At 34.7% G+C, this 26,822-nt stretch overlaps 1 pseudogene; it reads right to left on the reverse strand.

The window, feature by feature from the left end:
- Nucleotides 1-24,974: 24,974 nt before the first annotated feature.
- LOC149255981 (two-component response regulator ORR22-like) lies at nt 24,975-26,192 on the reverse strand (annotated as a pseudogene).
- Between the last annotated feature and the right edge of the window lie 630 nt (nt 26,193-26,822).

Here is a 26,822-nt window from a genome sequence, read left to right on the forward strand (position 1 = left end):
CTGTGTAATAGTGGACAACTGCCTATACTCACCTCCGCTCTGTGGCAAGAAGGAATACAGAACAATGACATAAAATAAGGTTCAGATCTATGGTGAATTAACCTATAAGGAGCTCGGACTAGTGAAAGTTGTAAGGCTCATGGGCAATGACAATTTTTAGAAGCTTGTAATAAAGAATAATATTCAGATTGTTAGCCTAAGGACAATCACCTATTAGGCTAAACAAGGCTTCACGGATATGTGTGTGGACAACTACCTTGTGAAGATGATATAAAGGTTTATTGTTTGGGAAACTTCAGTGGTTAAATTACCTTTTGGAGCTCAGAAGTCTACCTCGAACAACCACATGTGGAGAGGTTCATCTACACTTGTGACAAGACTCAAAATAGTGGAAGTCATCTAAAGTCTATGGTATACCTATTGTGGAGAAGGACTCAAATCAGTGATTAGCCACATCAGATCTGTGACTCAATTGAAGCACATAACCTCTAACTTGTGGAGAAAATAAGAGCTCGGACCAATAAGACTAGTGACAAGTGTGAGAACATTAATACCTCTGACCTGAAGGACAATCACCATGGAAGCTCAAATCGAACTTGTGAAGTTGCTGAACTATGAAGAGATTCAAAAATGTAGTAATAAAACAAAGTATAACCTCAGATCAGTCTTAAACCTTGAGTATAATCATCACCAACAACTCAGTTTCACTTGTGGAGAAGCAAAATTCAAGACAGTCACTTTAGAAGGTTCTAAATTGGTACTAACTTCAAAACTAGTAGGTGAAGTATTTTCTTAAGGAACTTGTTTAAGCAACAAGTCTCTAGACAATATAGTGACATACCTTTGAAATCATTCCTTACATTCTTGTTGAAGGAATTTGCAGAAGATTGAGGACATCCTCTAGACTAGTTCTTGAAGAAAACCCTTATGTTGACTTGAGGACTTGTGTAAGATCTTGGAAGCTTAATTGAAGTAACTTTGGAGAATAGATACCTTGGTATCTCTTGCATCTAGTCCCTCTAAGCATATTGTAGAAATATTGTTGAAGAACTAGAGTTGCATTAGGGATATTCTTGAGCATACCTTGGAGAGTCATCAAGAACCACTCTTGGAGATATTTGTTGGAGCAACCTTTGGAGTAGACTTGTAGAGATTGGAGACTTCTTGGGGCAGCGTATTGAATACACCTTTAAGGATTCTTGAAGACATTTGGAATAATTGTAGAAGTTTTTCCTGAAGGCACCCTTGGAGATGATGATGCATTGTTGAAGTACCTCATGATGTGACCTTGGAGAAATTGTTGGGGTGACATGAAGAGTTGTGGAGACACCTTTTGAGAAGACAAAGTTGTCATTGATGAGCTAAGTGATTTGGAGATTGATTGAGGGCATTGTTGAAGGTGAAGATATTATCAGGGCTCGTTGCAGAAGATATTGGGAGCCTTGAAGAACTATTAAATTCATCTTGGAGAATTGAAGTCGTGGGTTGGAGCCCTAGAGGATATGAGTCCTCAAGAAGACTAGTTTGGAGCATATTCTAATGGATAGGATTGGTGCCTCATAGAGACAAGGTTAGAACCTTGGAAGATAGGTTTGGAGCCTCGTGAAGTCCAAGTCTATGGTTGGAAAAGTACAAGTTGGAGCATGGTGATTTGAAGATTGGAGTCTTCATCTAGGGTTGGAGCCCTGATCTATTATTGTACTTGATTCATTGTAAAGAGGATTGGAGTCCTCCTCATTTCTGATTAATAAAATAATTATTCTATCATTGCTCATTTTGTGTTCTAATTAAGTGATCTTAATTGGTAAAAATAACAATTGGAAAAGAAATATTGATTCACCCCACCTCTCAGTATTTCCAACATTAGTGAAGTATTGTTAATATATATAACAAAATGCATAGATATATTAACTTTCTTTTTTCCAAATAAAAACATACATAAGTCAATTCTCTTTAATAGATTTACAAAATATTTAAATACCTTAATTTTTTTAAATAAAAAAATGATCAACTTAAATATTTGATAAACAATTTTGAAGGTTGTGTTTCGGTTATCTAATGAGCTCCATAAAGCTTTTGATATGCATGGTGAAAATCATTATTTGCTTGGTACATGTTCCTAAACATAATTGGGATACTTCATAATTTATTTTACAATTTTTAAGCTTTGATTTATTTCACTTTTACTAACATATTGAAAATAATAAATATATCAAAGTTTATAAATTATAAAATAAATAATAAAATGATTTGATCATCTTCAAACCTATAACATGCTTACCATTACCATGGTCCCGAAAGCATTGATACCCTTTGGTTGACCTAGTTCCATTTCAAGAATCTATCGACCCTATTTTGCACAACTACTCTAACCTTACAAAGAATAATAAAAAATTGAAGGAATACACTAATATACTAACTAGGAAACACATCGCCTATCAAAACATGGAATTAGATTGTCGTGTAAGGTGTTCTACACTTTTAACAATAGGTTGTGTGGCTTGAAAGAAAGTAAACATAGGATAATACTAGCAATAATATATTTTGTGTTAATGAGCAAAGGCATGTGTACCTAGAAATGATAGCTAAAAGTAGTAGTGTGCACACTTTGTAATGTATGCAACCAACAAGGCTTCAAATGCTCTAAGTAACATCAATCAACATTAATCGTTCCAACTATATGAAGCATTAAATCATTAAAAATGTATATCAATCTACATGACATGACCATTATGTTGAGAAATCTAGGGCAACTAGACTAGGTGTGGTTTTACTAAACTTGATAACTACTTGTGATGTTATTTTAACTTTAATTTGATGTACTTATAATTCTCTTCTTCTTGTCTTGATTATTATGGATTTCTTATCATCCAACAACTACCAAAAACATGAATATCAATAGAACAAATGGATGCAAGATATAAGTTGCTAGCTAGGGCCAAAACCTCTCCTAGAGAGGAAAACCCACAAGAAATTATTCTCTTCTTATAGAATCTTCAAATGACGAATTCCAAGACCTTTAGGCCCAAGACAAATATCTCTCCAAGGCCAAGTCAACCTTTCTTTCAATGTACTTCAACCTCAACAAAGTCAAACTTCTCCAAATCCTCAACTTCGACCCTTGCAACACTTTTTCGATCTCCTTTTTAGTCCTACAATTTTTGGCCATCCTATAGTAGCAACTACTTCACACGTGTGGGAGTAATATGGTAAACAAGGTCTTCTTCTTCCTTCTCTTAGGGTGCTTCTTTATCCTTAGTAATTCGGCTTCCAAACTTGATCCTTTTGACACCAAACTTCAACCTTTTAATATGACTACAATTTTGACATTGCTATAACAAAGTGATGCCCTAGTTCTTCGCAAGTGTGAGAGAGATGGATAGAGAAACTTTAGATTTTAGTTCTTCTTGTTATATTCTAGCCTTCCTTTGTTCTTCACTCCTCTTTCTTTGGTTAGATTGAAATTTATTGGATGATCTCTCAAATCAGGTTGAGTGCCTTCTTATATATAAGTTTCTAAGGACGACAAATTACCCTTTATGAGATTGACTTCTTTTCTTGTAGGTCAACTTGGTCTTGGAGGTACTTTTGACACATTTTTGACTCAAATGAATTCTTTTGACTTGTTACAAGATGCCCAATGGGGTCTTTTACATATAATAATGAGTCTTTTGACTCCTTGACTTTATGACAAGATCTTAGAAGTACACAATGGTTGCTTGACCTAAAAATAAATTGACCTAGAGCATGAAAACCATGCCATGAAATAATAATAATAAATTTCTTTCTCTTTTACATCAAATTCATAAAATCATGAGCACATAAAATATTATGAAGACCGAACCTGGCTACATATTTCAACACATTAGATCTAGAAAAAAATTGGTTTTCATCATCCCTCATGGAATAACTTCCTTTTAAAAGTAATTTACACTCCAAACATGAGGAAGAAGCAACTAAATAGGTCAAACTTTATGACATTAATATGTCATAAATAAAATGATGAGCCTCTAGTCTACTTCCATATCCAACAAGTTGTTCACCTTATAACTCATAATTTACATATGTGCAAAGCTTCCCCATAACTAATCAGTGGAACCTTCACATATATGTTGAAATAAGCTTATAATTAAGTCATTTGTGTCTTGTTTTGGTTTTTTTATTTTTTATAAAAATGTCACCTAGACAAAGTACTAAGGACTCCATGCTAGCTAACTATGCCATAACATTAGAGACTATAGAGATGTGATTCCAGCTATTCAAGAGATCTATTTAGATACTCATTCTAAATTATTAGGCTTTAAACAAAATATTTTTCAATCATTATCTCTTTTGTCTATGTAGTTGATTCTATGACAATCATTCATCTTCATTTGCAATCTCTAAAAACTTAATAATGAAGGCTTGGATGATTGGTGAAGTTAAATAAATAGATACATGGAAACAAAATTCCCATCAAGTTTAGACACTATATAAACTCAATAAACCATTGATTCTAGTTCAATACAAGGCTTTTTATATAACTTGCTATGCTATTGAGTTAAGTAAAGCATACAATCTTGAACAAGCAATATTAAAAGTTTCAAGAGCCATTTGAAGTGGTATTGCGAGATGGTCATTTTCAGTTTTGTTGAGGGTAATGGCTATTGGACCTTGAGATGTTTCCATTATGAGATGCGATGGTGACATGGGAGTAACAACTCATAAATGTATATGGATTTCATTTGAATCAGTTATTTCTGGCCTCTAATTAAATTGTACCATTGACTATTGAAAATGTCTAGATACATAACAACAACCCTCCATTTCCTTATATTCCAATCGGTGTCCTTGGGAGATTAGAAATATTGATTGACATCACATCCTAACATCATATATCACCTCATGTTTTCCTCCACTAGAAGACCTTTTTAAATATTCATTTTCCATCCAAAAAAAATCCTCTTATCTTTGAATAACACAATTACCATGAGTCATTTTGGTTTGTTCATTCACACTTTCTAAGGCCTTCGTCATTTGTAAATTGCCAATAAGAAAGTGCCACATATAATTACTAGACTTGCCACCTATCGATGCCACAAGTGAAAAATATCTAAGCAAGTTCGTAGGAGAATTATTTACACAAGTAATTATTATTAATGAGTACTCTACCTTAACGCCTTTTGCATCTAGCAATGAAGCCTTAGGAAAATATAAATTGCAGCCAATGAACTCGCATCAGATTCTTGGTTACAATGCATGAAATCTTTTATCCCTAAAAATGTGTTAATATTACAATTCCAATTTATTGATATAATATTTCCTTGAAGAACCTTAATGAGTTATGTAAAATTTCAGGGCTTTCCAATTTATATAATATATCAACATTAATTAACAACTTAGGATTATTTTTATTATTTTGTAATTGTTAAGTTAATTTTTTAGAATTATTATTTTTTATAAATATGGTATTTTTGTTAAGTAAATCTGAATATAATAATTATTTGTTTTGAAGAAATATTAAATTTAAAATGTGAGAATTCAAATAAAATTCAAAAACATATGATGTTTTTAAAATTTAAAATTTCAAACCAAGAAAATTGCCTTATATATAATCTTTACAAAAATAACATGAATATTTCAAAAACTATAAATGATTAAAAAATATGAAAGGGAAATCAATAAATAATAATAAGTGATATATTAACTAGAACATTGATGTTGGTTAATGCAAAACCTTCTACTTATTAAAATTTAAAAGAATAACTTAATTTTAATTAATATATTTGTTTAATAATCAATGTTTAGTTAATGGTATATTTTTGCATGTTATCATTAAAATAATCCAACATCTCTTCATATGAACACTATAGTGCATTTGCAATTATACTCCCTTTATGGCATCAAACTAATGAAGGATGAAATTACTAATCAAAGCAATAGGTGAAACATAATAACATAATTTTCATACTTCTTAGGGGGATTTATGTCCCATGTAAATCTCCTTAATGTTGGTGGTGATGCTTCCACATTTCCCTTTATAATATATGTATCCTTATATTATTCTTCTTTGGAAGCTTTTTCTTGCTCCATTGTTTTTGTTGATGGTTGAGTCTTTAACTAAATTTCATGATGCGCTTCAACTTCTACACTGTGTGCTATTATGAAAGGGGATTCATCAAATACTACACCTTTGCTGATGATGATTTTGTGGGAAAATGTTCCCACAATCTATATCCTTTAATTACATCATCATAACCAATAAAAAATATACTTCTTTGATCTAGGGTTTGACTTAGAATTCTTTTTTTTTTAAGAGTAACATCATAAGTTTTATAACAAAATATTTTTAAATCTAAGTAATCAAAAGGATGATCTGGGTTTTTACAAACTTTTGCAACTAATGGTGATTCATAAAGTAGCGATGAACACTTCATAACTCTTGCTACAAATTGGCATTACTAATCATGCTCCTTTCTCTCTCTAGAATATTTTTTGATCCAAGTGGATATTGATGCCCCCCAACCTATTCCATTGGCTCACAACATAATTTTCCTATTTTGGTAGTTTTCTATTTTTTATTCTTTTTAGGTATTGAACTTTTGGAGTTGTTTTGAGGCCCTAAATGGATTTTTTTACTATCGTGCACGTCGAACAAAGATCATATACCAAAGTTATGACCTTGAAAAGTTGATATTCCAACTTACCCCATCGAGGCCCATAGGTCTTTGGTGCTTCATCTCCTAGGGTTAGGTTTTCAGATGTTTAGGGTTTCTCATTAGTTATTCATGATCAAAAGTGTGTTTGAGACACATTTTAACACAATTCCATGAATGTGTGTAGCTGTCACATCTCTTCTCAGGGATTAGCTACCACTGTTTGAGCTACTTTGATTTCATTTTTCATGTATACAATTTCATCATTTTCCATATATTAATTGAAGTCAACTTTCACTATATCTCTGTTTTTTGGTTATAAAGTTGTATTTCATTTCATTCCCTTCATAAATTCAGATCATTTGTTGTTCATGCATACTTCCACATCATTTTGATCGGACATATATACAATAGTTTTATATTTTTTGATCCCAAATTCCTTACAATGATTTCCAAATTTCAAAGATGTGAACTTGATTCCATTATTTGTTTCCAAACACTTGATTGGCTTACGAGTTATTTTTTCGACCAAAGCTTTATATTTTTTAAATATATCAAGCACGTGAAGTTTCCTTTTTAGAACATACACCCATACCTTCCTAAAGTAATCATATATAAATGTTACATAGCTACATTAAAATAAAGTTTAGGAGATGGCTCACATACACATGAATGTATAAAATCAAGATACATTTACTTGTATGACTCCCTATTTTAGCTTTTGTCTACATTGCTTCCCAAAGACACAATGTTTGCAGAAATTCAAGTTAAAATATTTTAAGTTTGGAAGTATCTTGCATCTTATCAATACATCTTAGTCCTTTCTTGCTCATATGACCAGTCGTTGTGACATAAATGAGTAGGTTCATTAGCATCTTTAGATACTGCTACTATTTCATTTGGTTGATTTCTTCTTTCCAACTTGTAAATGTTCCCAATATTTGTAGCTTTCATAATCAATAAGATGCCCTAGGACACTTACAGTGCTCCACTTTGACCTATAAATTTGTAACCTTTAAAATCCAAAAATCCCAAGGAAATTAAATTTCCTTTAAATTCATTTACATGTCTTACTTCTATTGACGTCCTTACAATACCATCAAACATTTTAATATTAATTCTCCCAACTCCAAAAGTCTTTCAAGGCACATTGTTCCCCATAAGAAAAATACCATTATCAACAATTTGACAAGAAGAAAATCAACTCTTGTGTGGACACATGATGTGAAGCACTAGAATCTAATAACCATTTTTCATGATATTGAGATACATTATAAATAGATAAAACTTCATTAACCATGCCTCAACTTGAATCAACCAAATTCCTTTCCTTTTTAGGGCCCTACTTAGATTCATGTTTCTCTCAACACTATTTATTGAGACACCCTCTTTTACCATACTACCAACATTTTAGTTTACTCTTCTTTCCTTTTGACTTAGATCTTGATGTACCTCTAGATTTTTCTCCTCTTACTATGGATTCACCTCTAGCCACCATTGCTTTAAGTGTTGAAGTTTCTATGCTTGGTTTTTTTATAACTCCTTAAATGACTTGATTGTTTTAGACCTCCTCAAATAACAATACTCTGACAATAGAGTCATAGTCAAGAGAATTGGTTGTACTAAAACTAATGGAAGTGACTGGATGGTTCCATGATTTAGGCAGCACACACAATAATGTCATTTCCTTATCTTTCTCATTGATTTTTACATCCATATCAGCTGATTGGCATATAAAAGTATTAAATACATTGAATGAATCAACGTTTTTGGTACCTTCTCTCATTTGTAGACTATATAGTTTCCTCTCCAAGTAGATTCAATCTGCCAGAGATTTCATCATATAGAGGTGTTGAGCACACACTTATATAGAGAGGAAGGGGGTGGTAATGGGGTGTGGATCAATATAAGACACTTATTACTTATTTTAACATTCATATACCATAAGAAGATAGTCACATATGATATTTATCACGTACAAAACATGGAACAAAAGATTTACATGGAACCCCTTTTAGGATAAAACCAAAAAATCATATTTTTATATTTCTTTATATGCACCAACCTATTGTTACAAATATTTGGAGGTGCCATCCTCCTGGAAACATCAATTCACACTGGTACAAATCTTAGTATACACTAACATGCTTTTATAGATTTTTATAGATACCAATCCCCATTTCTACAAGTATTCATTTATACTAACCTACTAGAGACACCAATCCAAACTACTATAAATATTCATAGGCATCAACCTACTTGAGACACTAATCCCTACTACAACAAATATTTGTATACACAAACCTCCTAGATACACCAATCCTCACTATTAAGTACTAACTTAACAAGGGACATTGATCCTGTTGATTAAGCAACAACTCTAATTTACAAATCTTCTTTAGTGCATATAAATTCTTCAAAGGATAATAAAATTCACTGAGTTTTCTTGCTACTTTTGCCTTCGCTAGATCTACCCACTACTTCCACTTTCACTAGGTTTAACCAAAATTTGAATATCAAATTAAATTTATGATAACTCTCCCAAGGTTTGTTGTTTCCGGTCTTTTCCCAAGAACCAATTTGTACAACATGCCACATATCCAATTTTACAAATGTGATTATGAAATGTTTATGTAAAAAACTTCTCTATGTCTTCTTAAATCTCTAAAAAAAGTCATAGTGTCATTTATCTAGATAAAAACCAAATATTTATAATAAATTCTAAAGTTTTAAAATTATTTTGATGCATATATATTTGCCATCTCTAACTTATTATCCTTAAAAAGGTTTAAAAGTTTTCTCTAGTTATTCTAGAAATACATCCTAGCAGGGTTGGAATTTGGATTCTTATTTATCCATCAAACATATTTTTTTTGACATATTGGATCTTTATTCCAACCATAAAGAAATATTATGTTTAAAAATTTTTCTTCAAGAGTGATGTTTTGGTAATAAATTAACCCTTCACCAATAAAGTTTTGATTAAAATTTTCCCTTCAATAATACAATTATGTTAAATTTTTTCACATATTTATTATAAGAAAAAACAAAAGACCATAACACACAAATGACCTTTTGAATACTGAATCTTATTATTATTTTATAATTAACAATGGTAACATATTTTCTATTTTAAAATATATTTTTTATATCAAAATTTCTCAATAACCAAATTAACAATCAAATTAAAATTAAAATTAATTGTCAAATATTAAAATTACTTGATTGTAAGTCTAGTTCAAAACAATTATACACAATCCCTCATAGCAAAGACCATGAAATGGGGCCTACTTTGGAAATCTTGTTATAATTTGAAACCTAAACAAATTAGAAGAATGGTTGGTTGATGCAAAATAAAAAAATGTTTTGAGGGAGAGTAGAGGATAAGTAAAGCAACTCTACATCATAGAATGATATTTTAGGTCAAATTTTGTTGATGTCTTTTAAGAAAAATGACAAATATTATCTTCACCAAAATACAAAATAATAGGATATAGATGACATAAACATGTCATAAGAACAAACACATTATTGTATTATCATTATTACTTTTCCATATGAGGAGGTAGCCCAGCGAAAGAAAAAACAAACATTTGTTTTTGGTAATTAGGTTGAACCTAGGTTGGGGTCACTTAGTCTATCAGATGGAAGAGCTAACTACCGACCAGTAGGATGCTATCACCGGGAGTTTGGAACACCCCTTGAGATAGTTTAATTCCCCCAAAAGTGGCTTCCATCCTTAACCGTTATTCACCCCTCCTCATAAGAGACCTAGAGAAAACTAAACCTCACCCAAAACAACTAATCTACTATAAAAATGAAAATTTAAACCAAATAATAACCACCCCCATAAAAAACATGATCATGAAGCACAAAATAAAAATTAGATTATTACTTGTGAGAAACATTATGGAAGCCCTATTCCCAAATGAATATGCCTCTCGATATAATTAGAAAAATTGCTATTATAGACAAATTCAAATTTTTTTATCAAATTCCGAAAGGAGTTTCCACCCATAAAAATTTGAACATCCATACATAATAACTTTTTCCATTAACTGAGGCTACTTATATTAGATTTGGTCAAAACAATACAAACAATGACTATTCTAAATAGGTAATTACTAGAGAAATCTACAATGGTTGATGTGCTTTTCACCGAGAGTAGATATATTTACAATAACCTTCAAAATTTGATTAAAGGATTAGAGATTTCATAAGATATATACTTTGTCCATTACTTGAGGCTATTTATATTGGATTTAGTTGAAACACAATAAACAATGAGTTTGCAATCTATGTTTGGTAAGTCTAAATATGTAATTCCTAGAGAGATCTACAATAGTTGGTGCATTTTTCATTGGGAGTAGACATATTTAAAATAACTTTCAAAAGTTGATTAAAAGTTGAGATGTTTTATAAGATAGATAAGAAGATAGTCACATTCAAAATTACTTTGAAGTAAATGTGGTTAAGGCAATCAACCACCACAATCTAGAGGCATTCAATGTGAAAAACGAATACTATTAGAGATGTTACTAGATTTGGGAAGAAGGTTGTCAGATACATGGTTGAAAAGAAAAAATAGAATTCCCAAAATTCTATATACACTATAAAAATTAAAAGTAAAAACAACTATTGTTCTATAACTTGATTACTTTCAATATATTCATAAACCCAAAAGGTATATGTAAAAATTTACTCTCTTGGACTTTACTGCCTTTGAAAGTATGAAAATAGAAGTAAAACGACCTGGAATCTGAATTACTATAAAGCATAGAGACACAATTATTGATGGCTAATTAATGCTATGTTACTAGCATCATGGTCGACATCCAAAAAGGGGATTCTTTGTAATACCCACAATGAAACTTTCAATTATCTTTTTGAATAAAAGAGGAAGAAGGAGATAACAAAGATCACAGAAACATCACCTAGATAATTTGATCCCACCTTAGGATTCCATGGAGAGCCCTTCCCTCTACCCTATCTTGGGTCACAAAATATGTTCACGTTGGGACTCAAGTATGTCATGCCTTCCAACCTTCTGTTATAAATTCCCCATGCGACTGTCGATACAACCTGCACGACACAACCCAACACAATCAAATCAGGGCACCCGTCACTGATTGAAAACAAAACAAACAAATTATTTACTTAATATTATTTTTAATTTGATGCACACAATTGGATTCGATTGATATGCCTTGAGTGTTACTCATCATTGAGTGTTTTTCAAAGATAACAGTGAGTAAATTAACTATAACAATCTTAACAAACCCATGTGCAATACTATAATACTCTACCAAAAAAAGAGTGAAAATTATTCCCCTTTCTAAGGACAAGTCCCAAGTAAAGACCAAGCCATCATAGAAATTGATTTGAATCATTAAATGCTAGAATTTGTGATTTTTGATATTCAGCTAATGTATCAATATAGAACTAACTCTGTGGAATTGACTGATTCATTGCCAAATTTTGCTTAAATGTGCCCAACCTTTTAAGGGTGGGTGGGGGTGGGGGGGGGGGGGGGGGGGGGGGGGGGGGAGGGGGATTCCTATAATATGTACTTCCTAGAAGGAATGTAAATTCACTTCCTTAGTGCCACGGAAAATTTTAAGAAATCCCATAAATTTTTATGTATAATAAATGGGAAAATCCCCATGATACATAGGAAAAATGGAAGGCGATTTTATTAATAATATATATGTAAATATAATTTTTTTGGCAAATATCTCACCAAATTATGTTATCTTGTAAAATCATAGCGAATCACTAGTACAAAATGGTGAATAGCTAAGAAATACAAGGGTTGTTGCAGTATCTTGGCACCAAGAGGGTATTCAAGAAGAAACTGTAAAAGAACTTGACAACATTGTTGGTGAATTAGATGAGCTTGACTAGTTACCATCAAGCGTGCCACTCTAGTGACTAAATCATACATATCTGGAACTAATTGTTAAAGTCAATTGATGTGTAATTGTTTTTTCTTGTATTGTTTCATTGATTGCAGACAATTAATCATTGGCATACTTAACACCTTTTAGGTGGCCACCGTTGATCTACTATTTTGTATTTTTGACACATATAGCTTGATTATAGAGATGAGTAATCTTGTTTTATTTGCATATTCATATAAAAGTCATGAACTTTTTGCTTCACCATGCATATTCCATGTCCTACACTTGAGGTACTCGATATGACCACATCTACTACAAATGGCATAGTGATCATCAATCCTTCCTAGTTTTAGCATATACTTCTTCTGAATTTTGACAATAATATTTCAATAGCCAGTTAAATGCAGAATTTGTTGGAAAGTTTGAAAACTCCATTAGTGTGCAGATTTATTGTGAAACAAAAAGGTCAGCAAAATCTTACTTCTGTCACTAATACTTGTGATTTTGTCAGACTTTGTACAATATTAATGACATTTTGCTGGGTAGAATGGGATATTCTTTGACTTTGGATAGAATCTTTCCCTTCTGATGGAATTTAAATGCCTTCTCTTAGGAAAATTCATACCTCTTGTTGGCACCCTATTTTTCCTCTATCTTTTTGTCACTTGAAAGATCAAAGCCTGTTGGACAAGATTCTTCATGCTAGCCTACACTACTAGAGATTCCTTTCAAACTTTCGCTATTACATGATCTCAGTCATTTCTTTCCACATACTTACCTCTGGAATAGGCTCTGTTTGAGGTTCTCCAAGCTCATGGCTCTAATGTCCATTTCAGAATTTTTCTTGAAACTTTATGAAAATTTAAACTGACCTTTCATTAATGTCCTTTCTTGCAACAACCATTGATGCATTTTTTAAACGATCAATATATAATATTTGAACTCGAGAAAGATTCCATATCTGTAAAAACTAATCATTATGTCTGCCATGGACATAAAAATTTGAAATTCCGGTGCCCATTGTTATGCAAATCTGATAAGGAATTATTGTTGGTGTTCTTCTGAAAGCCTTGATACCTAGTCAATCTCACAATAAATTATCCTGGATGGTATACGAAATTCCACTTTCTCCATATAAGTCCAATGAGGTTGAAAACACTCTCAAACACCAAAAAAAATTAATGGTAATGTTAAAAAAGTGACATTCTTTGGACATTCTCCAAACAGTCATAAATGAGACTGTTTGGATAGAAAAGTAGAAATAAATGAGAATGTCTCATTTATGACTGTTTGGAGAAATTCCGGAGAATGTCACTTTTATTTTAAGAATTTAATATTGCCCTTAATTTCCAAGGTCACAAACTCCTCAAATTTCTATCCCATACTTTTGTTTCGTCTTAAAGGGTTGTTGAACAAAAAAAATGGGGGTCATGGCACCCAAGCATCCCCTCCTAGAGTTGGTGGGGAGACAGGGAGGGGGTGCCTAGATACACCCCTTTTGGGGAAATGTGTCCCCCACATTGGGAAATGTTTCCCTTGGTCCCACGCATAGCATGAGATGTTGGAAATAATACTGAGAGGGGGGGTGAATCAGTATTATCAGAACTATAAAAAACTTTTCAATGCTCAGAAACATATACGCTACTTTCGTTAAGTGAACCAGCGTGTACACGCAACTGTAAATAAAGAAAACAGCGTATAACTAGAAATCTTATGATTCAGTCAGTTTATCTTCAGTTAAGTGCATGAGGACATTTATTCACCATGTTAAGAGTAAACAGATGCAGTAGAACAGATCACACAGAATCACACATATGAACACCAAGATATAAGGTGGAAACCCAATGTGGGTGAAAACCACCTGCTGCAAGTTGTTTCTATCTTTTATATGAAACTTCAAATTACAATTCTTTTGTACTGGTGCAGCCTTATACCAGCACGCAGGCTACAACCTGCAGAAGGCTACAACCTTCTCTCGTTCTCCAAACTTCCTTGGAAGGGAGCTCCAACCCCCTTTGCTTTTGTACTAGCCAAGATACTAGTACGTAGGTGCTGACCTACAATCTCCTTCCTTTCAGGTATCACCTTTCATATATTTTCAAACTGGATATTCCTGAAGCACAACATTACTATCTGTAGACCACAATTCATTCAACTTTCACAACAGATCATTGTAGCATAAAACAACCAATACTAGCATTATCAAACTTTGAATCACTGAACCACTGAACCCTGTCAATCACCAGACACCAGAACACAGAGCAGTCTGCAGAACTCTGTAATAACAGACAGATCCAATCTGCAAATCCAAAAATCAAGCTTCAAGAGATATACGCTACTTCAATGAGTGAAACCCGCGTATACACGCTCTTTTACCGAAACCAACCTGCGTACAGATCTAAAAATAAACTTTCTCAACTTGCAGCTGTACCAGACATCAGTTAGACCCAGAACATAGCATTACGACAATATGCAGATCTAGAAATACGCATAATATATCATGATAGTGCATTCCAAACCATTAGATCCCGATCTATCCTTAGATCTAGTTCTCCATCAACCGGTGAGTTCTTCTCCTTAGCTCAGATCAAGCAATGCATCATCAACCCTTAACACTGTATACTGGATCTAATGCTTCATCAGATATTCAAGACATTTCAGATGCATTTGCCTAATGAATTCTTTCTCCTTATATAGCCTTAGGCCTTGTTCAATACCAAGAGCCAAAACCATAGTAACTCAATACCATCAACTTCAAAAACTAGGGATCGACACGCCCGTCGAGACACAATGGTCCGAAAACCATCGGCACAACTTCCAAGGACTAACTGCCATGGACCAAAAGTACGTTTCCACATACACGCGCTTTTGCTGAAGCCAAACTGCGTGTACACGCGACTTGGGCTTAAAGAACATGCGTGTATGAACTTTCTCTTCTTCTGATAGCCAGATCATCAATTCCTTGCTGCTGACCTTCTGTACTATGAATTCCTTGCTGTTGTGACCTTCTGTACGATGATTTGTCATCAGTAAGGTTTGCCATCAAGGACAACACTTATCTCATAATGCCAACAATCTCCCCCTTTGGACTTGATGGCAACAATACCAAATCATTCTCCCCCTTTGACATCAAGGGCAAAGGGTAAACCAAGATGTTCTCTTCCTTTGTAGAATCATTCCACTGTCCATACTCCCCCTGAGTACCTGCTGAAGTCTCTGAATAATCTCCCCCTTTGTAGATGCCAAGGTGTACCAATCTGTCAATGCTCCCCCTGAGTACCTGCCAAGTCTCTGTACTGCTGAAGTGTGCTGTTCATGCTCTTCCTGTCTGTGGGCAAGATCTGTAAAAAAATGTTCTTGAAGAACATGACTCTATACATCATAAAAGACCTTCCTATCACCAAAGACTCATACATACATCCATCTCTCAACTAAGTGAGGATATACAAAAAAATGACTCATCCACCCAACCAAGTGGGGATACATCAAAAGTTTACATATGACAACCAATCATCCCAGGCATAGTGGGGAAACCAAAATAGGCCGTTACATGACCTTGACACCATGAAAGAGATACCACAAAAAGATATATGACATAGAACCAAAAGTTTTAAAATTATGCCAAAAATGCATCATTGGAAGATTATCTGTTCCCCCTGACCCTGTGCCAGAAGGTCTCTGTCAGAACCATATCAGACTTTCTGCAACCAACATCTGTCCCTGCTGATTTCCTTCAAAAATTCCATATACGCGTCTGCATCCACCTAAACAAGCGTATATACGCGGATATAATCTCTGCAACATGCGTATTCTATACACGCGACTTTCTCCGCATAAATCGGCGTGTATACGCGTATACACCTTTCGTAACTCGCGTATACCATCTTTTCTGTAGAACAGTCAAGCTTCAACAGCAGGATGAAGCATCAACTACTCCCAGCTTATGTCTGAGATATTCAAAAGTTTCTCTGGGCAGTGGTTTTGTGAGAATATCCGCAACTTGTTCCTTAGAAGGAACATACTCCAACTTAACCTTTTGCTCAAGTACTTGTTCCCGGAGAAAATGATACTTGATTGGTATGTGCTTGGTCTTTGAGTGCATGACTGGGTTCTTTGAAATGCTGATTGCACTGGTATTATCACATAAGATAGAAACGGGTGGAGTGCAAGTGATTTGGAAGTCCTGCAAAGTCTGCATCATCCAAAGAAGTTGTGTGCAACAAGATGCCGCAGCCACATATTCTGCTTCAGCTGTAGATAAAGCAATCGAACTCTGTTTCTTGCTGAACCAAGATACTAATCTGGAACCCATGAAGAAAGCACCACCACTTGTGCTTTCCCTATCATCCACACTTCCAGCCCAATCTGCATCTGTGTAAGCATGAAGAGTGAGATCTGTATTTCTGGGATACCATAAGCCATAGTTTTGAGTCCCTTGAAGATATTTGAAGATTCTTTTGACTGCTTGAAGATGAGTTTCTTTTGGGTTGGCTTGAAATCTTCCAACCATTCCTACTGCATGTGTAATATCTGGTCGAGTACCTGTCAAATAAAGCAAACTCCCAATCATAGATCTATAAGTGGGTTGGTGAACTGCTGCTGATTTATCATTTGCACTGAGGCTGCATCCTGTAATCATGGGTGTACATACTGGCTTTGACTCTTCCATGCCATACTTCTTCAAGATCTGCTTGAGGTATTTAGTTTGAGACAAGAAGATACCTCCTTCATTTTGTTGGATTTGCAATCCAAGAAAATATGTCAATTCTCCAAGAAGTGACATTTCGAATTCTTTCTGCATAACCAAGGCAAAGTTTTGACTCATAGTCTCTTCATTGCTGCCAAAAATAATATCATCTACATAAACAACAAGAATTAGCAATTTGTTATTTTCAACTTTTATATAGAGATTGCTATCTGCTGATCCTTTTGAGAAGCCTTGTTGGTGAAGATATTTGTCCAACCGATAGTACCAAGCCCTTGGAGCTTGTTTGAGTCCATAGAGTGCCTTTTTCAATCTTCATACAAGGTTTGGATCATTCCCAAGAATGAAACCATCTGGCTGCTCAATATATACTTCTTCTTCTAAGTCTCCATTCAGGAAGGCTGATTTCACGTCCATTTGAAATACCTTGAAGTTTTGAAAGCTTGAGAGGGCAAGAAACATTCGGATGGCCTCAAGTCTTGCCACAGGAGCAAAGGTCTCTTCAAAATCTATTCCTTCTTGCTGTGCATACCCCTTACAAACAAGTCTGGCCTTGTTTCTAATTACTTCTCCATTTTCATTCAATTTATTCTTGAAGACCCATTTTGTTCCTATTACATTCTTATCTTTTGGTCTAGGAACTAATTCCCAAGTGTTGTTCTTTTCGATTTGCTCAAGTTCTTCATCCATTGCTTTGACCCAACATTCATCTTTGCATGCCTCTTTCACATTTTGTGGTTCAATGGAGGAGAGTAATGCTAAGTAGCTTGAAGCTTCTGCAAGTGTCCTTCTTGTTTGTATTCCTGCTTCTTTCTGCCCAACAATCTGAGTTTCTGGATGGTTCTTTTGAACATATCTGGATGGAGTCTTCTCTTCAATTCTTGTCTGCTCCTCTGGTTCTTCTTGAGATTCTTCTTCTTCTTGAGGTTCTTCTTCTTCATCATTTCGCCTTTGAGAGTAACCTTCATCTTCTTCAATGTCTTCTTGATGAACTTGCCTAGGAATATATCCCTTCTCATCAACTACTATATCAATACTGTCAACAATTCTGCCAAGCCTTTTATTGTAGCACTTGTATGCTTTGCTATGTGGAGAATAACCGAGAAGAATGCCCTCATCTGCTCTTGGTTCAAGTTTGCCAAGTTGCTCATCAGTATTCTTAATATAACATTTGCTCCCAAAGATTTTGAAGTGCTTCACAGAAGGAGTCTTACCACTCCAAAGCTCATGAGGTGTTTGAGTGCTGTTTACTCGGACATTTGTTTTGTTAAGAATAATAACAGCAGCATGTGCAGCTTCACCCCAGAAGGTTGCAGGAGTACCTGATTCATCGAGCATAGCGCGAGCCATTTGTTGGATAGTTCTGTTCATTCTTTCCACAACCCCATTTTGCTGAGGAGTTCTAGCTGTAGAGAATTCTCTTCTTATCCCATGTTCGTCACAGAAATCAAAAAATTCATTTGAGGTGAACTCCCCACCTCTGTCAGATCTGAGGCACTTAATTTTGTGTCCTGATTCATTTTCAACCAAAGCTTTGAAGGATTTGAATTTTTCGAATGCTTCATCTTTGTGCTTCATAAGTCCCAACCAAACAAATCTTGAGAAATCATCAATGAATAATATCAGATATTCTTCTCCTCGAGGTGTTCTTTTCCTAAATGGACCACAGACATCTGTATGGACTAGCTCAAGAGGAAAGCTAGCTGATCCTTCCTTATCTGGAAAGTTAGTTCTGGTTTGCTTTCCAAACTGACAAGATTTGCATATGGTGTTGTCTGGAATTTTGATATCTGGAAGACCACGAACTGCCTGATATTTGCATGCTTTCCTTATTTGTGAAAAGCTTAGATGCCCCAACCTCCGATGCCATAGCCAATGTTCATCATCCTTGCTCAAGTAGCATTGTTGACTTTCCTCAAAGATATATAGATTATTTGGAGTCCTTCTTCCTTTGATCACTGTTTTACCTGTATCAAGATCTCGAACACAACATCCATTTGATCTAAATATTACCTCAGTTCCTTGATCGCACATTTGACTGACACTGAGAAGATTATGTTTTAAACCATCAACATATAAAACATTTCCTGCTTTGACCTCTTCTTTCAACAGAGCAACACCTTTTCCTTTTATGGCTGCAGAGATATCGTTCCCGAAAGAAACTTTCTTTCCCTTTTCTAATGCGGTATATGACTCAAGCTTTTCTTTGTCCCCTGTCATATGCTTCGAACATCCGCTGTCGATGTACCATAGATTTTCTTGTCCTTCTGCATACAAGGCTATCCCACATCTTTCTGGTTGTGATTCTTTTATTCTCCATGTTCTAACATTTGAGGTTTGTTCCTTCTGAGTTGTCTTCCGGAATCTGCTCCTGCATTCAGAGTCTTCATGACCAAAGTTATTACAAATAGAGCATTCAACTTCATTTTCGAGAACCGAAAAACTGTTATAAGTCCTCTTCATGATTCCAGTCCTTCTTTCTTGCTTTTGAGCTTCTCTAGTCATGATTGTTTTGTAGGCAACACATTCAGCTGCTTTGTGACCGAAGTTATGGCAAGAAAAACATTGGCCATTAAAGAAACTTCTGCGGTAATCAGATCTATCATCCAACCGATTATAGCTTCTATTCATTCTTGGAGCAAATTGGGAAGATTTTACCTGTGGCTGATTGTAGCTTCTGTTTGTCCTTAAGGCTGTTTGTCTCTGAATTTCTTGATGGTCTTTATTTGTTCTTGAGATAAACTGTCCCTGATTCACCTGATGACTTTTATTTGGCCTTTGCTCGCTTCTCCTTGTTGCATCAAGATAACTTTTGGAGGTAGAGGCTTGAGTGGTTTCTCCATTATAGCCCAAACCTGTTTTGTTTAGAGGAGACCGCTGCACATTGATAATCTCATCCAAAGTTTCAGATCCTTTGACAAACTTAAGATTAATAGCTTTTGTTTTCTCAATCTCTTTTCTGAGACCAACAATTTCACCTTCTAGTTTTTCAAGATGATTTTCCTTTTCATCAATTTGAAATTGCAAAGTATCAATGATCACATTCCTTTCTTCTATGCATCTCTTGAGTCTAGTAATTTCATCATAGAGATTATCCACATCTACAGCATCCTCATAATCCTCATTTTCAAATGCCATTAACAACTTATATTTATTACCTTGTTCATCTTCATCACTGTTTGATAAGCCATCACTATCCTCATGGGTGTAGTAGCTTTTCTTGTTTGTACTTTGTTTCTTGTTCCATCTAGCAGGTTCTTTTCCTTTATCCTTATAAGGACATTTTGCAGCATAATGACCTACTCTTCCACAAGCAAAGCATTTGAAAGGTAGCTTACCTCTGAACCTTCCAGAACCCCTTTGAAGATTTCTGACAAAATTTGATTCTTCTTCCTCTTCTTCTGGAACATGGCTTGCTTCATAGTAATCTTCTTTTCTTGATGCCTTAAAAGCAGCTTCCCTTCTGTCTGATGGACCTCCCTTTCTCATTTCATAAGCAGTTAGAATTCCATGTAGCTGAGACATAGTGAGAACACGAAGATTTTCCTTTTCTTCTACTGCAGATACTTTAGATTCAAACTTGGGGGATAATGATCTTAGAATCTTATGAACTACTATAGTCTCTTTTATTTCTTCACCCAAATTTTTCATACAATTAACAATCTCATCTACCCGAAGAAAATAATTAGCCACACTTTCATCATTATACATCTTGAGAGTCTCATATTGAATCCTGAGAGTTTGAAGTTTAGCTTCTTTTACCTGTTCATCTCCTTCATAGCTAGTGATCATTTTGTCCCATATTTCTTTTGCTGATTTGAAGTGCATGACCTTCATGAATATTGTTTGGGATATACTTCCTAATAGAGTACTGACTGCTTTTGCATTTGTTTCATACTGCTTTTTCTCAGCTGGATCTGTAGGAGTAGCTGAAGGAAAGGCATAGCCTGTTTCTACAATGTTCCAAACTTCTGTACCAAGAGATTGAAGATATGCAGTAACTCTTACCTTCCAATAATTGAAGTTTGTCCCATCGAAAACGGGTGGCCTGACTGATGCTTCTTTCTCGTAGTTGCTCATGATGACCGATCTACCTTCAAGCGATCAAGCTTCTCTGAAGGACCTGCTCTGATTCCAATTGTTGGAAATAATACTGAGAGGGGGGGTGAATCAGTATTATCAGAACTATAAAAAACTTTTCAATGCTCAGAAACATATACGCTACTTTCGTTAAGTGAACCAGCGTGTACACACAACTGTGAATAAAGAAAACAACGTATAACTAGAAATCTTATGATTCAGTCAGTTTATCTTCAGTTAAGTGCATGAGGACATTTATTCACCATGTTAAGAGTAAACAGATGCAGTAGAACAGATCACACAGAATCACACATATGAACACCAAGATATAAGGTGGAAACCCAATGTGGGTGAAAACCACCTGCTGCAAGTTGTTTCTATCTTTTATATGAAACTTCAAATTACAATTCTTTTGTACTGGTGCAGCCTTATACCAGCACGCAGGCTACAACCTGCAGAAGGCTACAACCTTCTCTCGTTCTCCAAACTTCCTTGGAAGGGAGCTCCAACCCCCTTTGCTTTTGTACTAGCCAAGATACTAGTACGTAGGTGCTGACCTACAATCTCCTTCCTTTCAGGTATCACCTTTCATATATTTTCAAACTGGATATTCCTGAAGCACAACATTACTATCTGTAGACCACAATTCATTCAACTTTCACAACAGATCATTGTAGCATAAAACAACCAATACTAGCATTATCAAACTTTGAATCACTGAACCACTGAACCCTGTCAATCACCAGACACCAGAACACAGAGCAGTCTGCAGAACTCTGTAATAACAGACAGATCCAATCTGCAAATCCAAAAATCAAGCTTCAAGAGATATACGCTACTTCAATGAGTGAAACCCGCGTATACACGCTCTTTTACTGAAACCAACCTGCGTACAGATCTAAAAATAAACTTTCTCAACTTGCAGCTGTACCAGACATCAGTTAGACCCAGAACATAGCATTGCGACAATATGCAGATCTAGAAATACGCATAATATATCATGATAGTGCATTCCAAACCATTAGATCCCGATCTATCCTTAGATCTAGTTCTCCATCAACCGGTGAGTTCTTCTCCTTAGCTCAGATCAAGCAATGCATCATCAACCCTTAACACTGTATACTGGATCTAATGCTTCATCAGATATTCAAGACATTTCAGATACATTTGCCTAATGAATTCCTTCTCCTTATATAGCCTTAGGCCTTGTTCAATACCAAGAGCCAAAACCATAGTAACTCAATACCATCAACTTCAAAAACTAGGGATCGACACGCCCGTCGAGACACAATGGTCCGAAAACCATCGGCACAACTTCCAAGGACTAACTGCCATGGACCAAAAGTACGTTTCCACATACACGCGCTTTTGCTGAAGCCAAACTGCGTGTACACGCGACTTGGGCTTAAAGAACATGCGTGTATGAACTTTCTCTTCTTCTGATAGCCAGATCATCAATTCCTTGCTGCTGACCTTCTGTACTATGAATTCCTTGCTGCTGTGACCTTCTGTACGATGATTTGTCATCAGTAAGGTTTGCCATCAAGGACAACACTTATCTCATAATGCCAACATGAGATACATGGGGGGCATGTCCCCGTGCACATTGGAGATAATATGAGACAACAAAAAACCTAAGGTGGTTAAAATGTCGAAGCACACATCTTTATAGATACGAAAACACACATTCCCCAAATTTTTAGAATATTAAAAAATATACATAAACCATCCAAAATTTTAAACTAACAGTCTTTCCTCATTGAAAAGCAAGTTGAAATATAACATACCACATACCAATGTGACATATATGATCTCAGCATCTTGATTACCTCACTAATCTTAGGAGAATTCTTAGGGTGAAAAAAAAATCCAACACACAAGTTTTTAACATGAAAGAACAAATGAAGCAACATGATATCAATTAGAGACATTTGAAATCATAAATTAAAAGTATAGGCTCATGGTCTCAATATATTTATGTAATTGCATGTCCATCTTCATCGCTGACATGAGTATATTCAGGTTGGTTTCAAGAGAATTTCTCAAATCCTCTATCAAAGGATCATCTATGTCAGAGAATGAAGCCTTAGGATCCCCTTTGTTTTCTATCATGAAATTCACATTGATAGAACTATCTGTGTCCTTTTCCACATCATCAATGCAGGCATATGTCAAAGATGATTTATCATTTTGCTTCCAATCATTGAACATGACAATAGAGTTATGTTTAGTGCACATGATATTCTCACCAGATTCATTTGAATGGTTATCTAATTTCCTCTTTGTATTTGTAGCATGCATATGTGAGTTGCTTAAAAGTCGCTTCGCATTAATCTTCCTATTGCTAGATGGAAGGGTATTCTTATTCTCAATATATTTTCCACGCATAGAACACTGAAATTGTAGCCTGTTGGTTTTCTAGGTTCAAAATATGCAGTCTATGATGCATTTGAGTATATTCAGGTTGGGTTCAAGAGAATTTCTCAAATACTCTATCAAAGGATCATCTATGTCAAAGAATGAAGCCTTAGGATCCCCTTTATTTTCTACCATAAAATTCACATTGACAAAACTATCTATGTCATTGTCCACATCATCACTGTAAGCATATGTCAAAGATGATTTATCATTTTGCTTCCGATCATCAAACGGGATAGTAGAGTCATGTTTAGTGCATATGACATTCTCACCATATTCATTTGAATGGTTATCTAATTTTCTCTTTGTATTTTAATCATGCATATGTGAGTTGCTTAGAAACTGCTTTGCCTTAATCTTCCTATTGTTAGATGGAAGGGAATTCTTATTATCAATATATTTTCCACGCATAGGACATTGAAATTGAAACCTATGCAAGGACATAAGAGATCTCTAAATACATTCCAATAGGAAAGCAATCTTTTGAGCCATGCAAATTTTCAACTTCAATGTCTTCAAAATTTTATAGTCCCTTTCTATCGAGTTGGTGAATGGAGAACGTAAATATACTCCTTAAAACAACTAAACAAATGCTTCTAGCAAGTAATTGATATGAATTCATTAAAGTGGTAGCACATGAGATATCCACCAGCCCAAAAAAGGTAGGTCATTGTTGTATCAAAACCTATGCCATCTTTTTCTTCTTCCCTGTAGTGCTACAAGGGAGCTCTAGTTACCAATTCACATTGTTACTCTGTAAGCAGCTTCAAGGGCATAATATTATGAATTTCATTGTACTAGAATGAATAGTTCTTCTAGATGTATTAGTATGCTACATTTGGAAACTTGTGCTGACCACTAAAGGATAAATATTGTTAGCTTTTTGCTTTCCTCTGTATCAAAGGGCAACTCGTAGACATCCCCAATCAGAATAATTAAAATTGTGTTCAGAATTTAATATTCTAGGCCAGCCCAACTTGTGTATATATAGACAATTCAAGTCCCCTTCCATGGATCATTGATTTGTGGTTTGTATTGGCCTTCTTAGAGGTTAATGGACAAGACAATCTTAGCTTCTCGTCTACCTCATTCTCTATGTATTTTCTTTAGCTACATCGATAAGGATCTCTAGTATCATCATTAGTAATATTTCATTATTCATCAACACTTGCTAGGATAAGTTCCTAAAACTTTATATTTTAATTGGGGGATATAATTTTAAATAGAATTATGGAATCAAGAGACTTTGTAACGATAAGCCTTGTATTGTTGAAGGGATTTGAGAGTCCTTGGGTCCAGTCCCTTAACGAATAAAATTGAACTTACTTCAATTCCCACATTCAAGCCTTTTCACTATATAATGAAGCAACACTTTTCTCCCCTTGCTATAATTTCATCATCCCTCCAAGTATGTTATCATTTGCATCCTAGTATAAGGGACAATATGACTAAGAAAAACTATTTTCCCCTTGTTGTAATTTTATTATCCCTCCAGAGATGCTACCATATGCAACCTAGAATGAGAAAGTAATAGTGTTCCAAGATAGCCCCATACAGTCTCTTTAGATGCAGTCAATATTTCTACACACACAAAAACATAGAGACAAGATTTAGTACATCCTTGGAATTTTCTCTTTTAGAGACATGGAAAATATTCTTGCTTAACTTTGTAAAATACAATAAAGACATGATCTAATAGACTCTACAATTAGATTTATAGAAAGCATGCTCATTTATGTTCTTGAGATTGAAAAGGTTAACACACTAATTCTACATCACCTTGACTCAAATTTGTATTCTTTTTGGATATCCTACTAATATAAATTTAAATTTTAAATAACCATATGATCTTTGTAAATTTGAAAATATAGTCTCTTTTCTGATGGATAATTGCAAATGACTTGTAACATTATCCAGTGAAAGTCCCTCGAATTTCATAATCTTTATGATTTTCTTTGGAATTTCTCCTGTAAAAAACTTCAAAAACCAATGTTTCAGGAATTGGAAAATTTTCACCTACAGAACCTCTCACTGCTAGGTTGAGACATGTTAAGGAAGTTCAAACTTACTATCTATTCTCAACCGATCCACTGTAGAAACAAATTGTTGAATAAGTTGCATGGTCCGGTGAACTTGTGCCCTCTTAATACAAGTAATGTCACATGTAACCTCATCAAAAAATTCCCCACCACTGGTATCCTTCCTCCTTTTGGAAGATGTGTCTGGTGAATCACTTGTTTCACAATCCTCACATTCTCCCAAGTCAACCTTGAGAGATTCTCTGCCCCATATATGCACTACATGTTGCCAAATGTTTCTTATCTCCTCTAACCTTATAAACTTAATGAAGTAATCATAGGATCGATCTGTGATTCCTTTCATCACAACACTAGTGTCTTCATTTGTTGACATCACTACAGACATAATAATACAAGGGAATATGTGGTGTAGCATGGCTCAACTAATAAAACTAGTTGAATCTTAACTTCCTCCATTAGATATACAAAAATAAAAGGAAAAAATAATTTAAGCCAATCAGAATAATAGTGGAAAATAATAGTTAAAAACCTAATTCCAATAGTCAAACTATCAAGAAATGTTTGGACGAACTTCAACAATAACTCCAACTACTTTGAAAATGTTTTCCTTTGTTCGTAAATTTGATGTTGCACACTATCTAGTGGGGTATTCAGATTTCATGTTCTAGAAAATGAAAATCTAATCCTAGAGAGAAGGGAAACCAATTACTTAGTACAAGAAGATCTAGTCCCAATCCAACAATTTAAAGCAGCCTGAACCTGCCCTCATTTGGTAAGTACACCTTACACATAACCATATCATAATGGTCTTAGTTTTCCTTAACTATTGACATTTCTTGGGGAATTCGCATGCATGTTGTCACTGAAACAATATACAACAGTAGTGTCTCTGAGAAAATACCCTACTGAAAGCATATGTACACAATTGTAGTAACTATGAGAGAATCATAGAGTATCCAAATTAATATTGGTTGATTGAGCTTATGATCAAACTATCCCATATTAAAAATTCCTCATCACACGTCACAACATCAAAATGAAGACA

The sequence above is a fragment of the Pinus tabuliformis genome, chromosome 7 (assembly GCF_031772625.1).
Source record: "Pinus tabuliformis cultivar Carrire ecotype Pingquan chromosome 7, CPIR1, whole genome shotgun sequence".
NCBI classification, from domain to species: domain Eukaryota; kingdom Viridiplantae; phylum Streptophyta; class Pinopsida; order Pinales; family Pinaceae; genus Pinus; species Pinus tabuliformis.